Genomic DNA, 14905 nt, shown 5'->3' with positions numbered 1-14905 from the left:
CTCCTGTCAAACTCTGGGCATAGACTCCTCAAAGCACTTACTACTTTGTGCTACTGCTGTTGGTTTTCCTGTCCAGCTCTGTCTCAGATCCTGAGCTTCTTGAAGGTGGGAGAAATTAGCACTTGGCAAGATACTAGGCATTCCATAGTCTTTGAATGAATGAATAAAATGATTAAGAGATGAAAGAGTGAAAAACTCAGATATTTTATTACCAAAGTGTATCCAAGACTAAATTCTGTTACGTGCTACAGCATGGCCTTGACAGTTCATTAGATAATGTTTTAACTTAAATAACAAAATGTTTCCCTAGAAAATGCACTGCCATGAGTTTGATTACTTCACATTTGAATTTCATTATCACTCTTGTCTTCACTGGGAAAGATCATTCCTTCTTTTCTCCAGAGAGCATACAATAAGTAACTTTATGCCGTTCTGATAAACTTACACAGTTTACAGGAAGAAACTTCTAGTTAGAAATTCAAGAAGCCAAAACCAAAAATTTCATAACCCACAGGGATAAAATTTCTCAGAGAGAATATGGTAAATTTCTGTATACTCATTAATTTTCTCGCTCCAAAGAAAACCATTTGCTCTAAGTGGTGATCATTTTCTGTAAAATCACTTGCATGGAAATGGAATGGAAAATACACATAAGAAAATCTGAGAAACACTCTCTCCTTTCTATATTTTAATCACTGTCCCCATCAAAGTTTTGCTTCACAAATGATTTTGAGTCTCTGATAGAAATCACTTAGTTGAGTGAAGTGAATATTTAAAGGCTGAAGAAATATAAAAACAATTTTCTGTGTGTGTTCTCACTTTCAGTTTTCTCTTTTGTAAAGCGAAATGAAACCAGTTGGAAAAATATGAGAGTTAAATATATATATATTTATATTTTGTTTGTTTGTTTGTTTGTGTTTGTTGGAGTCTTTGCTGTGGTTCATAGGATGTTCTCATTTTTCTTTTTCCTGATTGGGCTCAGATTTGAAACAAACTGTGCTTCCAAAGTTCAAGCAACACACACACACACAATCACTTACATGTGCTTACATGTTTTTAGTTCCCCATTTTCTGTAAAGGAAGTAAAAATAATGAGTTTGCTAATTTGTATTTTGCATACTATAAAAATTTAGCTTTTAACCTCAAATATAATCTAATGTGAAGTTATTTTAAATGATTCTTTAGATCCCCTTTTACCGCACCCTCATATGAAAACTAACATAATACAGTCTTTATTGTGGTTTGAGTTTTATTCCTGCTTAAATTCAGAGGCTAATTAATCATATAGAAAGACTTTTGAAAAAATTGTTGCTGTTCAAAATCCTTGAGGAAAAATCTTTTTTCTTTAATTTTTATTATAGTTGAACACACATGAAATATACTATCTTAACCATTTTTAAGTGTACTGTTCAGTGACATTAAGTATATTTTTATTGTTGTATAACCATCACCACCATCCATCACCAGAATTCTTTCCATCTTGCAAAACTGAAATTCTACACATGTTAAACAGTAACACCCCATTCCTCTTTCCCCAACCCTGTAACAACCATTCTGCTTTCTGTCTCTATGATTTTGACTACCCTAGGTACCTCATATAAGTGGAATCGTACAGTATTTGACTTTTCATGACTGGCATATTTCACTTAGCCTAATGTCCTCAAGGTTCATCCATGTTGTAGTAATGTCAGAAGTTCCTTCTTTTTAAAGAATGAATATTATTTAATTGTATACTTCTATACCACACGTTGCTTATCTATTCATCTGTCAATGGACACTTGAGTTGGTATTGTTAATAATGCTGCTGTGAACGTGGGTGTACAAAATATGTCTTTGAGACTCACTTTACTTTCTCTTTTGTATTTGGTTCATTTAGGGCGCTGAAATGTTTTAATTCTCTTTTCATTTCCTTTTGTTTATACTCTATAACTATTTTCTTTGTGACTACCTTGGGGATTACCTCCTAAGGTTACAACACTCTAATTTGAATTTTTACCAGCTTAACTTAAACAATATACAGAATCTGTACTCATCTGTAGCTCTATCCTCACCACTTTCAGTTACTGATGTCACAGAATTGTATCTTTGTACTTTGTGTGTCCAAAAATATAAACTAATGATTTTAATGCATTATTCTCTTAAATTATGTAGAAAATAATATGTAGAGTTACAAACCAAAGTTATAATAATACTAGATTTTGGACTAATTGTATTTTAAATGTGTCAGTCTCTTAAATCACATAGAAAACAAAAAGTGGCATTACAAACCATTATTACAATAATACAAGTTTTTGTAATTACCCACATATTTACCTTTCCTGAGATTTTTAATTGTTCATAATGTTTCTAGTGTCTTTCCGTTTCGACATGCAAAACTCTCTTTAGGATTTCTTGCAGGACAGGGCTAATTGTAACTAATTCCCTCAGCTTCTGTTGATTGGGGAAGATCTTATTTTCCACCTCACTTTTGAAGAATAGTTTTGGTGGAAAAAGAACTCTTGGTTGACAGTTTTCTCTTTTAGCACTTTGAATATATCAAGTTAATGCCTTCTGGCCTCCAAAGTTTCTGATGAGAAATCTGTTAATTATCTTATTAAGGATCTCTTGCATGTGATGAGTCAATTCTCTCTTGCTGTTTTTAAGATTCACTTTCTGTCTTTGTCTTTGGCAGTTTAATTATGTCTTGGTGTGGGTCTGTCTGAGTTCATTCTATTTGGAATTTGTTGAGGTATTTGCATGTTTATATTCATGTCTTTCACCAAATTTGTTAAGGTATTTTTTTTTCAAATTTGATAAGTTTTGAGCCTTTATTTTCTCAAGTAATCTTTCTGCCCCTTTCTGTCTCTTCTTTCTGATTCTTCTATGATGCATATGTTGAATGGTGGTGTCCCACAGATACCTTAGGCTCTTCCCTTTTCTTCAGTTTTTTTTTCTTTTATTTCTTTGGACTTGATCGTTTCAATTGTCCAGTCTCCAAGTTTGCTGATTCTTTCCTCTGCCTGCGCAAATCTGCCTTTGAATCCCGAGCGAATTTTTATTTCAATTGTTGTACTTCTTTGTTCTAGAAATTCTTTTTAGGTCCTCTAGCTCTTCATTGATTTTTCCATTTCGTTCATAGTGTTTCCTTGACTTTCTCTATGTCTTTCTTTAGTTCTTTGAGCATTTTTAAAACAGTCATTTCAAAGTCTTTGGTAGGTCTGCTATCAAGTTGTTGTCAGAAACCAGATGGACATTTCTCTGGGCATGCATGGTGACTTTCTAATTTCTCTTGTATGTTCAGTTGCTTTTGAATGCCCTAATCTTTTATACGTGGCTCCCAAAGGGGGAAAAAGCAAAAATGAAGGGGAAGGTGGAAGTGGCGCCAGCCCTTTAAATTCTTTGGAAGTCACTTTAGCCAGTGTGGCAAAAGTCTGTAACAAATGAATGGTGGTGGTGCATTGATGGCTGCCTGCCTCTACGTCTGCACCTCTGTGATCAGAAGCAGCAATCAATGACCACAGTGTAGATCCCAATATTTGGAAGACAGGGTTCTTATTGCCCACACTGGCTCTTACAAGCTGCATGTGTATAAACGGCTCTAAGAACACATGCACAGCTGCCTTCAATAAATTAGAGGTGAGGGATGGGTAGCCACCACTGAGTTAAGAGCTGACAGTGACAGAAATTAAGCACAATTTATTGTCTAAGCCTTCACTTGGAAGTTGAAAGGCTTCAACAGACTCCAGAATTCCAAGAGTTATATCAGGCAGATTCTGCCAGTGCAGTTGTCTAGATGGGAATTCAGATTCCTGATGCATTCTACTCCATCATCTTTTCAGATTGCTCCTGGAAAAGTCTTTTATATTAAAAAATGTATATAATATACCCTTAGCTAATTGGTTCAAATCATATTTCTCATAAAAATCAGTACATTATGTATTTCAATAGACAATTTCTTTTCATGCTTCGCACACATAGAGATATATCTTTCAAAGACTTTTCAGGGATTAAATATTGTAAGTTATTTTCCCCAAATATGATGATAAAGGCAGAACTGTTTAAGTAACATTGTTATCAATATTTAATTAAATAAAAGTTAAAAACTAACTGAAGTAAAATAGAAAATAAATGTGAAGATGTGTACTATGAACTAATGCGTAGGTGTGTGTTATAAAGAGGGGTGATTATGAAGAAAACTCTCCCTTCAATTTATTTAAATGATTAAATAATAAACAGTGATCAGTAGGTCTTGTAGCCAAATCAGGCACATTTTGTTTTGTTTTGTTTTGGAACATACTTTATTTCACAGAATGTAATTATTTTTGTGTATGAAATCTTATTTACCCTTTCCCATATAGACTGGAATCATAAACTCAAACATTTCCTTTGAACTAGAAGACACAGCTTGTTTCTTATGATGTAACAGAATTAAATAAAACATGAGGCATTTCTAAAATAAAAAAGTACAATAATAATTTAAACCCTAGTCTAGTAATATTTCAAGCAAGGGCATAAGTCATGGTTGTACCCACATTTATTAATGATAAGGCATTGCTTAATACTAATTTATTTATTCATTCATCCTTAGATTTAACAAAGTGGTTTTTATGCTTATTATCTGATAGGTATTGTGCAAGGAGTTGTGTGTGAGTGTGAGTGCCAGATAAAATTGAGTATAGGTGAGCCTTTCTTTCCCATACTAAACTTTCAAAAAACCTACACTTTTCTGACTTATTCATTGATATTCCCAAAACATCATTCTAAAATTAATTTGGATTTGGACATATACATTGATAAACTAATCCTACAAAACATGCAACTCAGTATTCAACATTCTCATCTTTAACATCTGATATTTACAGGTGTGAATTATATATAAAAAAGTGGGGGACTGCCATTAAAACAGTCCTACAACCATTGTCATTGTTTATTATCTGTATACAAGATTGGATTTATATTCTAAGAATTGAAGTGAGAAGAAATGTATAAAGAGGGTAGTGTAGGTTGAGTCATGATAATAGTAGCAACTAACACTTCTATAGTGCATACTCTTTGGCAGACACCTTTTAAGGACTTATCCATATGAAATTATTAAATTCTTAAAGCAATTCTATGAGACAGGAGCTATTACTACTCCCATTTTACATGTGAGAAAATTAAAGTGCAGAAAGATAAAGTAACTTGTCCGAGGTTACGTAGGGTAGGATATTGTGAGTTTGGGGATTCAAAATAAAGCAGTCTGACTCTAGACTTTCAACTCACTTTTGGCTAGGATGACCAGAGAGAACTTCGTAAAATCAGACTCTAAACAAGAAACTAAAAAAAAGTTTTCGCTTAAAAACTGTATTTAAATTTTTAAATTTTGAAAGAATTTTAAGACTTACAGAAAAGTTACAAAAATAGTACAGAGAATTCCCCATATACCCTTCACTCAGTTTTTCCTGATGTTAACATTTTATATAAATGACCATAGCACGTTTATGAAAATGAGGAAATGAACGTTGATGTAATACTAATGTGTGTGTGTGTGTGTGTGTGTGTGTGTGTGTATACACACACATATATCTATATGGAGAGAGAGAGCTGATTTGAATTTTATCAGTTGTCCCAATAACATCATTTTTTCTGGTCCAGAATCCAGTCCAGGCTCCCATACTGCATTTAATTGTAATATTTACTTAGTCACCTTCAAATTATGGAAGTTCATTAGTCTGTCTTTGTCTTTTTGTGACCTTGATACTTTAAAAGAATAGTTGAGATTAGTTATTTTGTAGAATGTTTTTCAGTTTAGGTTTGCCTGATATTTTCTAGAATTATATTGAGATTGTTTGTTTTTCGCAATACCACGAAAGTGATATGTCCTTCTCAGTGCATCTTATCAGTAGGTATCTGATGTTGATATATCTTCTAATTGGTTGATACTAATCTTGATTACTTTCTAAAGACAATGTCTGCCTGTTTTCTCAAATGTGAACTATTTTTTTTTTCCTCTAGAAAGATACTTTCTAACAGAGACATACTTACAAGTTCCCTGGTATGTAACTACTTGTTTTTCTCTTGCTGCTTTTAGGAGTCTCTCTTTGTCTTTAATTTTTGAAATTTTTAATTGTAATGTGTCTTGGTGTAGACCTCTTTAAGTTCATTTTATTTTGGATGTTCTGTGCTTCCTGGTTCTTGATGTCTGTTTCCTTCCCCAGGTTAGAAAAAAATTTTAGCTTTTATTTCTTCAAATAAGTTCTTTGCCCCTTTCTCTCTCTTCTTCTTCTCCTGAGACTTCTATAATGCAAGTATTAGTATGCTTAATGCTGTATCTGAAGTCTCTTAAACTATCCTTATTTCTTTTAATTCTTTTTTTTTTCTGTTCAGTTTGGGTAATTTCCACCACTTTTTCTTCCAGATCACTGATTCATTCCTCTGTCTCATCTAATCTGCTGTTGATTTCTTCCTGTGTAATTTTTATTTCAATTATTGTATTCTTCTTTATATTTTCTGACTTGGGGTAGAGATTCTCACTGTGTTTATCCATTCCTCTCCCAAGTTCAGTGAGCATCTGTATGATCATTACCTTGAACCCTTATCAGGTAGATTGTCTATCTCCTCTCTGTTTAATTCATTTTCTAAGGTTTTGTCTTGTTCCTTTGTTTCTCATATATTCCTCTGTCTCCTTACTTTTTCTAATTCTCTGTGTTTATTTCCATGTATTAGGTAGGTCAGCTATGTTTCCCAATCTTGGAGAAGTAGCCTTATGTAGGAGACGTAATATAGGGTTCAGCAGCATGCTCCCCTGTTGTCACTGCAGCTGTGTGCTCTAGGGGACCCTCTATGTAGGCTGCATACCCCCTTTTACTGTGGCTGGATCAGTTACTGTAGGCATGCTGTATGTGTGACTGGCTTCTGGCCTGGTTGCCACCACAAGGTCCTGTCTTGGGTGGTGGCTGTGGGCCCACTGGAGGGTGGGGCAGGTTTCCTGTGCAGCCCAGGTGGGCATGGGGCTATTGCCTGCTGTTGGTGCACAGAACTAGATTCCCGTGAGGCATAGCCTGGGGTATGCAACACTGTTGCCAGCCTGCTGGTGGGCCAGGTCTCTACATAGCTGGCTTCCTGCAACAATCATTAATGTGGTACTTACTTAATAATGATATTTTCCTAAGGAATAGCTATTTCTTTTGCCCTTTTATGTATTTCTTTATTCATATTAGTATGCATGATAAACTAATACAATCATTTACCTACTTGCTCAAATTGTTCCAGCTTTGACTCTTGATAGTTTCCGTGTATTTTTACAAGTCTTCGTTATTTTTTGAGCTCTTCAGACTTTTGATAGAAGGAAATCAAAGCAGTATTTTAGTAAGATCAGCCTGGATGTAACAGCTAAGAAAATTCCTTTTATATTTTTAAACTTTCCATAGCAAATATAATTCATCACATATTTTTCTCACAAAAAGCAATACCAATAAGATTGTTATTTTTCAATTATAATTAAATATTTTTTATACCTCAAAGCTGACTTGGACCTAACCTAACTAACTCCAAGGTTTACTTATGCTGCAAACTAGTACTGGGTTGGATGGTTCTCCCTAATGGGGAAAATAAGACATAAAAATTTTTCTGATTTATAGATGCATTGTGTGCTGCTTTCTTGCCTTAATCTAGCTATTCCATTGGAGTTCAACATATATTAGCAAAATTCACTTTATGTAAAGCATAGGCCATGAACAGGGAGCACCTTTAGCCACATCAAGCCCTAAGTAGGAAATTAAAAATTTAGTTAGCAAACATTTAATGAGTGCTCCAAGTACTAGGCATTGTGCCAGGCACTATGCATTAATAAAGAATATATTTGAAAGAAGTTGGGAAATTAGGAAACAACATTTGCTTTAAAAAAAGGAATCAGAAACAATGGACCTATGGGAAAATAGAAAATAACAACTGTATATTTCCTTTGCTAAGGGGCTCATAAACATAGAGAAAAAAGGTAATGATATAATAGAAATATTATTGAAAAGTATATGGTATTCTACACATATTTGAAATGATACAATGTAATAGAAGTATTGACGAAGAGCTGTGAGAATCACAGAGCAACTAATTCTACCTGTGAAGAAAATAAGTAGTGTTAGAGAAAGCTTTGGGGTTCAGTGGGCATTTTAAACATAGGAATTCACTTGGTGAGAAGGAAATAAGGACTTTCCAGGTTGAAGCAAAGCTTGATCAAGGTCACATGTATAAAGGAGAATAGAATTAGGGAACCTCTGGGAGACTGAAACTCAAATTACATTTGTTAGCAGAGGAGTGAAAACAACGGGAGTGGTAGGTAGGAGCCAGGATATGATGTATCTTATTGACCATGGTAAGGAGCTTGGCTTTTTCTCGGTCATTGACATTTTTTGAACAGTTACATTAAGACATTTTTGTGCTGAAAGGATAAGCAGAGCAAAATGAAAGATGGAGAGATTCTATGTTATTATCCCAAGCAGGCTATTGAATCAAACACGTAGATCTCATTTCTGGCTCTGTTTATCTTGACCTTCTCATATTATTCTGTAGTATTCCTTTTCAGGGGAAAGATCTTAGGAAAGGTGGGAATTGAATAAGATTGAATATAATAAAAAAGACAGCATTCTCCACATTCAGTGTTAGAACCACATTGTCTGTAAATCACAATATTTTTGTCATGTAAAGGTAATGCATCTGATTTTTGGTATAGGAGTAAATATTTTGATTTATATATGTATCTGGAAAACTATACGCAGCATGCATCTAAATTATTGAGGAATTGACTGATTTTGGAATCTCCTCTTCAATTAAATATAATCTTAACTTCCTAATCAGTATCTTTCAGAAAATGACATGGCTTATATTCTTTATAAGTACTAAATACAGAACAAGTTAACCCTTTGTAAACTAAAGTATATATAAGTACTGTTGGCTTAAATTTTTTTTAAGAAATTCTTTTGTTAGAAAAATACTTTTTCATGTTAGAACTAAAATATCCAAGTGTGACTATAAAGTATTTTTGAAAAAAAAAATCCACATTTTGCTGTAAGAGCATTTAATGAATGGCTTTACTTTTATGTATGGTTTGCCAAAAGGATACTGAAGTTAGTAGAAATACTTAAAATCATCAAATAATTTGAAATAGGCCATCTTATCAATGATTGAAGCATCAGAATAATAATGTTTATATTATCTTGGATCTCCTATTGTAGTAGAATTTTGGATAACTTTTGAAACAAGAGTTATAGATCTCTTATTTACAGAAAATGAATAAATCAATGAACTGAACATATAAATAAAAAATCAATGTGCACTACTAATTGTATTTTATAAAATTTCAATTAGGCCAAACTCTATGTTTAGAAAATAAAGCGAGACATGTCTAGAAGAACTTCTAATTAAAGTTTGTATCCAAAGTTCTATCTTTGAGAGTAATGCATGAAATTCTGAATGTAATAGTTTTTGACTTAAGCCAATAAGTTAAATAACATTAATTATTCCTGCCATTTGGGATGGCATTTATAAATATTTATATATTTACATATATTTATATTTATAATATATATAATTTATGTTATATAATATAATATATAATATATATAATGTATATTATATATAAATATATAATATACACACACACACACACACACACAAAATTTGGGATTATTAGGATTGAAACCTAAAACTTTGAAAATATTTATAGGCTGCTACTTTGATGCTTTTTGGAATTTTGAAAGGCAGATTGGTATTAAATCACCAATTTTCCCCTTGGATTCTGAATTCCTTTATTTGACCAATGTCTCTAAAGGAAAATTTTTAATTAGCAGTAGTGAAAAATTGTATAATTGTACTGTAGTAAGTCAGTAAATCTGTGCTTTGGTGGAGTGAATGAAAATGCATAGCATCCTTAACAATTTATGCAAAGTATAGCATATTTTGGGAAACCATGGATAGATTAATAGAAGGATGAGTTAATCCTTTGGAGTTCAGAGCCGTAGATGCTCACTGAGTGTAGGAGAGACAATAAATATGTTGAATTTTTTTATTTATAGGTTCTTAAAGCACTTTAGGGTAAACTTAGTTGTATTATTCGTTTGGTCGGCAATCACTTTGACAATATTCTTTAAAAGATTGAAGATCTTCCTCTCACTTGATCCAAAAACTGCTTCTATGTAATTTTCATTGATAAGGGATCTTAATGAGTTTGGAAGAGTTTGAAATAAACACTATTTTCCTCCTGGTATAATCCAGGTAAAAATAACATCTGAGAACTATCTTTATTTACCTTCTTCCAAAATGAGAAATGATGACTCACAATAAGCTGTTGTATCACGTGGCTCTAGTGCCTGCCCAGGTTAAACCAGTGACACAGAAGAAATGTTTCTCTGATACCTGGGATTGCGCTGGGAGAATAATTCACATGCAAGTGCCTGACTGTCATGAGATGGGAAGAGGAGATACAGGAGAAGATCATAGGGCATTTTGCTTCCCTTCATGTTCCTGACCCTTGCCTGTCATGTTGTGTTCTGTTAATGTGCATTCTGTACGCTGATCAACCTAATCCAGTCTCATTTTTACTCTCCATTAAAAAAGTCTTTCATATTGCTATCTTTTATTCCCCCTGCTGTAATTTAAGGGCATTTTAACCAATTTTCTCTTGTTTGGTTCTCAACAGAGAAGAATAGCTAATTAACAATTTCTCTGCAACAAGTCATTAAATTTCCATTTTTCCATGGTAAATAATAGAGCATGACTTGTTTTCATTCATATCTTGAGTAACAGGAATTTCCTGCCTATTTCATGATGATGTTGAGAGGATTCACCAATTAAATGTGCACAAGATTCTTTAAGCTTCGTAGAAGAAAGTTATTACACAGAAACATAAAATTTCCACTGGGAATAGAAATTAAGAAGAGAATGTCTCTTTTTTACTATGATTACACTGTTAATTTTAGATGTCAAAGTATGGTCTTTGTTTTTTGGAATAGGGCTCTCTAGAAAGTGGAAATGGTGCATTAAGTAAGAATGAAATAAAGCCTGTAGTGCTCTTTGCCCTCAATGGGTAACATTCTTACTGATTTCAATGATATTTTAAATGATACACAGGATTTTTTTTTTTCCCATCTCAGGCACAATACAGTCTTATTTCATGAATTTTATAAGCAATGTTATCTCAGATACACAAAATCAGAAACATGTGCTTTAGGGCTAATAATATTGCTGTTCTGTAAGGTCAGATCCAAAGACTGCGTAAACCTTGGCTAGTTTAAAATGAAATGGAAGCAGCTGTTGTAAAGAATGTGGTATATAAGCTCTCATTTAAGGTTATATTGTATTTCTCTTATAAATTTTAATTGTGTGTTTTGAGAGAAAGAATTTTTTAAAGAAATAAAACCTGATTTTGCAAATGTTCTCTAACCATGCTAAAATAGACAGTGCATGAAATCATAAAACTCAACTGTAGTCTTTTCTCTCTTTTTTACAAAAAGAAGCATGGATTGTTTTTTCTGCAATAGAGTTTCTTTATTTTCTTCACAGTAGATTGCAAAAAGAATTAAATACTGAGAATTATATTTCAAACCTTATGACTTCAAGATTGCTTTGACAAGCTGGAAAGGAGCAACATTATATATATATATATATATATATATATATATATATATATATATATATATATATATATATATATATATATATATATATATATATTAACACTTTCCCACCAAATGCAGCTCTGAGCTTAATTACAAACACAATAAATGTATGGACTTAGTGACACATTATCTAGACAATTAATCAACCAGATCTTAAAAGTGGATTGGTACTGGCATTTTCTTTGCTTCAAGTTAAGATTTATGTTGGATATTTCTCTTTTCCATTCTTTTTTTTTTTTTTTGTCTTTATTTTTATTTTTCTAATTATTCTTGACGTACTGCTAATGTTTGACTCTGGTGTACTGTGAACCTAGATATCCATCTCAGAATTTTTACAAAAGTATGTATTTCTTTTATTACTAGAAAAAGTAAACACTAATATAACCACCATATCTGTATAGAAGATCTATTTTTTATGTCTATCATTTAATTATTATGAGGGACCTCAAGAATTGAACTAGATATATAAACATGGTTGATGTTAATGTTTTGAAGAATGTTTCTGGGATATGAGTGGTGATATACCTCACAATACTATTACTATATTCTACATATGTTGCATTATTGAATATCTGTTGATATACTTGTGTTAGTAACTGTTTCCTTCTAGGATAATATTTTGAAGATTGTAAGCTCTTAGTTAAATAAATGAATCAACAACAGATGGAGAATGTGCACTTTATCATTCTGTTTAGCATATTATGTGTAGATGGTGGTCTGCAGTTTGCCCTAGATTGCTCAAGTGCTCACGAGCTAACAGTGTATTTCTTGATCAATCTAGAAGTAAATAGCAAAGACAGTGAATTAGAATATATTACAGTGATTATGTAGAATACATAGTTATGCTCTGAGTCAAATTAAAACATGTGGACAGATAGGTTTACTCAAATAATTTTCTAAAAGGGCCAGGATGGATCATTGTATTCAGTAATTGAAGCCACAACTAAGTAGATTAGTTTCCATGATCCTATTCCATTTTGTTGTTTAAGACACCCATACTCCTAGGGTAAAGTGCTGGACGTAGGCAGGGGAGCAGTAGTAGGTACAGTCTCTCCTCATTTACCTTTTCCTGATATCTTGGGAGCAAGCTTACCATTCACTCTGCCCTTGATTTTTTGAGTGCTTATAATCAGTTCATCTTGGATGCTCTTTTGGTTTTTATACTTATAGTCAGCTTTATCCTAAAGAATGGCATCAAACTGATTCATTAAATATAGATTAAGCTTATCTGGCAGAAGTTTGGGCTTCTAGGGTGTTTGAATTGATTTCCTGAATTAAGATGGTAACTTTAGTTTCATATCTTGATAAGAAAGATGTATTTCAAGTATTTTATTTTAAATCCTTAAAATATAAGCATGCGGTATTATTACTTGTCATACACCATTCTTGGTACTTGGGAATGTGATAGTGCGCAAAATTTCCCCGAATCTCTGTCCCAGAGGAGCTTGCATACTAGTGGGAGCTAATTGAGTGTGGAGTTTAGGTAAATAACACCAAACGGAAATGCGTAAAGAGGATAAAGTTAAAGGTTGAAGGAACAAGTTGCAATTTTAAATAAGATGATTAGGATGAGACCCCTTGAAAACTTGACATTTGAGCAGAGACTTGAAGAAAGAAATTTATGTGGATATTTATGGGAACTACTTTTCAAGACCCTAAATCTGGAGCTTATTTATAATGTTGGAGAAATAGCAAGAAGGCCAGAGTAGGGGAGTAGAAGGTGATAAGGTCAGAAAGCTAATACAGACAGAGGGCTAGATTATGTAGAGCCTGTAGGGCCTTCACATCTATTCATATGGAATAAAATTGTCTTATGTTCTGTCTAGGCCATTGTAAGCACATTGTTTTTTTGTAACTTTGGGTAATATGGAATCATTGAACAATTTTGAGTAGAGAAATGATGATCTGACCTACTTTTATAAAAGGATCAGTATGTTTAGAGAAGACACAGAAGGGAGCAAGTGTGGAAAAAGGGAAATTATTTGAAAGGTTATTAGCCATCGTAGGAGGTTAGATTACGGTGACTCAGACTAAGATTGTAGCAGAAAATGACAGGAAGTCATCAGATTCTGAATATATTTTGAAGGCAGAAACAACAGAATTTTCTGAGAGATTGTTCAGTGTGAAATGGTAAGGCTAGGGATGGAGTGGGTTGGTGAGGGAATAGCGGGAGTTTGATTATGAACATGTTAATTTTGAGAATATGTTTTAGATACCTAAATAGAAACATCAAGTACTGAGTTTCATGTATGAATCTGGAGTTCCAGAGTAAAGTTTGAATTGGAAAATTAAATTTGAGAGTCTTTGGCATATAGAGACCTTTATAGTTACAAAGCCGGATGAGATCACCAAAGGAAAGATATGGATAGAGAAGAAAAAGGGATCATGGAGTAACCCAAATCTACTTCAGCATTTCAAAATCAAGAGAACAGCCAACAGGGGGTTTTGAAGAGATAAGTTGATGTAAGAGGAAAATCAAGAGAATGGTATTTTGGAATTGAAGTAAAGCCTGTATGTTAAAGAAGAGGGATAATCAACCAAGTCAAATGCTGACAAAGAAGAGGACGAGGACTGTTGTATTTAGTACCATGGAAGTTGTCAGGATTCTCCAGAGGGACAGAACCAAAGGAGGTATCCCTATCTATGTATCTATCTATCTATCTATCATCTATCTATCCATCTATCTATCAAAAGATTTATTTTAAGAAATTGGCTTCCTCACAATTGTTTGTGAGGACTTATAAGTCTGAAATCTGCAGGGTAGATCAGTAATCTAGAGACCTAGAGACCCAGTAAAGAGTTGATGTTGTAGTGTTGAGTCCAAAAGCAAGCAGTATACAAACAGAATTCCTTCTTCCTCAGAGGACCTCAGTTTTTTCTCTTAAGACTATCCATTGATTGGATGAGGCCCACCAACATTATGGAGGGTACTTTACTCAGAATCTACTAATGTAAACTTAATCACGTTTAAAATTATTTCCACAGCAATATCTTCACATTAAATACCTTCATAAAAACTGATGTTTACTGAACAATTCAGTACCAAACCTAGCCTAATTGGCACATAAAATTAAACACCACAGAAATAATTGATAAAATTGAGAAGTTTTTATGGAGTATTGTGTACTACTGTACCCTAAAGTCTTAGAATAATATTTAGCTTGATAAATGTTAAATAAATGGATTTTCTACTTATTTTTCCCTTAAATATGGTATCATCACTCATACCAAATTAAAGGAAACATGCCAAAAGGGAAAAAATCTTTTTATTTTGG

The 14905-nt window shown here is 33.1% G+C and overlaps 1 protein-coding gene across 2 annotated transcripts in view; it reads left to right on the top strand.

Annotated features, from left to right (window-relative positions):
• LOC123616494 (uncharacterized) overlaps positions 1-14905 on the top strand; it is a 436127-nt gene that overhangs the window by 35574 nt on the left and 385648 nt on the right. The window lies entirely within an intron of this gene.

This window comes from Camelus bactrianus, chromosome 2, assembly GCF_048773025.1.
Source record: "Camelus bactrianus isolate YW-2024 breed Bactrian camel chromosome 2, ASM4877302v1, whole genome shotgun sequence".
Taxonomy (NCBI): Eukaryota; Metazoa; Chordata; class Mammalia; order Artiodactyla; family Camelidae; genus Camelus; species Camelus bactrianus.
The sequence above is the reverse complement of the archived record's forward strand: the minus strand, read 5'-3'. Positions and strand labels throughout refer to the sequence as shown.